Source organism: Orycteropus afer, unplaced genomic scaffold, assembly GCF_000298275.1.
Source record: "Orycteropus afer afer isolate SDZICR_OR568_19922 unplaced genomic scaffold, OryAfe1.0 scaffold00667, whole genome shotgun sequence".
In the NCBI taxonomy this organism is placed as follows: Eukaryota; Metazoa; Chordata; class Mammalia; order Tubulidentata; family Orycteropodidae; genus Orycteropus; species Orycteropus afer.
Window position 1 is genome coordinate 1,189,873 of NW_006922254.1, and position 3,085 is coordinate 1,192,957.

Sequence of the window (3,085 nt, forward strand, 5' to 3'; positions counted from 1 at the left end):
GGTTCAAACCCACCAGCCACTCCTCGGAAGGAAGGTTGGGCAATCCTACTTCCATAGTGATACTGCCTCGGAAACCCAAGAAGGGGTCTCTATGAGTCGGGGCCGACTCGACGGCACATAGCAACATATATATATATTTGGTTTTGTAGATTCTAGCTGTATTTATCTGTGTATGCTGTGTTTGTGTGTATCTCATATTGAGAGATTTAGTTACATGTTGAGCCTAAAGTCAACTCAGAGACTGACTTGTCTGATGATTTGGTGGGGGCCTTGAGTTAGTGAAGTTTGAATATTAACACTGATGTGATCTTATTTATTTATCTGGGCTCGTGAGGCCTAGGGACATTTGAAGGCTTTCTTTCACCTGTAAGAATGGTGTTATTATTTCTATTTTGCTAGAAAGAAGTTTGAGAAGCCAAGTTATTTGTCAAGATCATAGAGCAAGAAAGTAGTTGATTTAGCATTTTAACAAACTGAATCTTTATGTCATGGAAGATAATCTTAGAAACACTCTGAATGAGTGACAGTGAGATTCACTATTTGGGAGATTATTTCAATTTGATTTGGCTCTACCATGCATATAAGGGTCACAATCCCTTGAGGGATTTTTGAATTTCAGTTTTTACATTCAAGGAAAAACAGAGTTGCAAAGCAACTGGTGTAAGATAATATGATGGCCATTAAATAAAGAGTGACTTTTAAAGTACTGATGCTCAAGTATTTTAAAAGTATAGTATAGTGGCTAAGAATGAGAAATCTGGAATCTCATTTCTTGTTACAAACCTTAGATCCACCATTAAAAAGTTCTATAACCTTGGACAAGCTACTGAAATTTTCTGCCCCTCAGTTTTCTTTTCTTTCTTTCTTTCTTTCCTTAAAATAGAGATAATGATAGCACAGCTTCATAAGATTATTGTGGAAATTAAACAGAAAAGGTAGAGCATATGAAAGAGTGCCTGACTGGCACCTGTAAAGCACTAAATAAATGTAATTAATTGACAAGGAAAAAACTGGAAAACTCTGTTAAATGGAATAAAGATATTATTGGGTATCAACGATGATAAACTGTGTTGTCTAAAGCATACCTTTCTGGGTTCTTTGATTCTATGGGGTTTGCAACTTTCATTGCTTTTCATTTCATTCATAGCTCTATTTGAGCTATTTTAAAACTTTATAAACTGTAGTTAACTGTAGAAATGTGAATAATTCTTGTTGGTGGACATGCAAATAAATTCTATACAGTGAAGGGACAATTGATTTTCCACCTACATCATCACCTACCTGTATGCATTGTCTCAAATTACTTTGTATCTCAAAGACCTTTTTATTTTATAAAAAATATGTTCATTTTTAATAAATAAAACTGACTTCTTCGAAACATTTACTGACTTCTTTGAAAGTAAGGTTTAATGATAGTCTTTGTAGATTTTTTTAAAGTATTTATTTTGTTGTTGATGTTGGTGAGAACATACACAGAAAAACACATACCAATTCAATAGCTTCTAAATGTAGAGTCAGTAAACTTTATTACATTCTTTCAGTTGTGCAACTATTCTCACTCTGATTTCCTGAGTGGTTCCTCCCCTATTAACATAAGCTCACTTCCCTTAAGGTTCCTATCTAATAACTCAAGTTGCTACTGCCAAGTAGAACCCAGATAGATAGACTTGAAGAGAACATAATCCTCAAGGCTGACATTCTTTACCAGTTAAGCTAAACTAGTGTTTGGTTTGAAGAGAACTTCAGAGATATTTTTGGATTAAGGATTAAGGACTGTCTTAGGGTAATAATTTTATGGGTTCATCCGACCTCCATGGCTCCAGAAAGTCTGGATACCATGAAAATAAGAAATTCTGCTCTTCATTTTTCCATTTTGATCAGGATTCTTCCTCTGTTCCTCCAGAACTATAGAAACCAATTATTGTGCCCTGGATGGCTGCTTGAAAATTTTTGAGACCAAAAATGAAATAGGAGATAGAACAGAAACATTGAACATGATATTAGGCTACTTTACTGGGATATCTCATGACACCATGACCCTAAACCTCCAAACCAAAGAACTAAATCCCATAAGTGGTTTGCTTGCATATAAGAAGATTGAGCAGCTTCTTTGTTGTTATTATTGTAAAAATATCTATCATCCAACTCTTGTGAATTCAACTTTTTACAGGTGTACAACTTACACACATCTGTCAGTTTGTCATATGGTGTGGCTTGTGTATTGCTATGATACTGGAAGCTATACTATTGGCATTTCAAATATAACAAAGGTAAAATATAGGGGACAGGTTTCACTGAAGCTTCCAGACTAAGGCAGAATGGGAAGAAGGACTGGCAATCTACTTCTTAAAAAAAAAAAAAAAAAGTGGACAGTGAAAACTTTATGGATAGTAGTGTTACATTGTTTGATACAGTGTCAGAAGATGAGCTGCTCAGATTGGAAGTCTGTAAAAACATAACTGAGGAAGAGCTGCCTCCTCAAAATAGAGTCCAACTTAATGACATAGATAGAGTAAAGCTTTTGGGACCTTCATTTCCTAAAGTGGCACAACTCAAAACCAGAAGAAACAGCTGCAAACAGCCATTAATAATTAGAACATGGAATGTACAAAGTATAAATCTGGAAAAGCTGGAAGTCATAAAAAATGAAATAGAACACACAAAGATCTATATTCTAGCTGTTCATGAAATTAAATGGACCAGTACTGGCCATTTAATTGAGCATATTATGTTGGATCATTTCTTTTTGGTATAGGCACATACACAGATCTCAATTGACCCAACAAATAAATGGACCAGTATTGGCCGTTTTGAATTGGATACTCATATGGTCTACTCTGGGAGTTCTGGTGGTATAGTGCCTAAGCCATTTGACTGCTAACCAGAAGGCTGGTGGTTCAAACCCACCAGACACTCTTCAGAAGGAAGGTTTGGCAATCTACTTCTGTAGTGACACTGCTTCAGAAACCCAGGGAGGGATCGCTGTGAGTCAGATCTGACTCGATGGCAGTGAGTTTGTTTTTTTTGGGGTATGGTATACTCTGCTGCAAATGATAGATTGAAGAGGAATGATGTCACATTCATG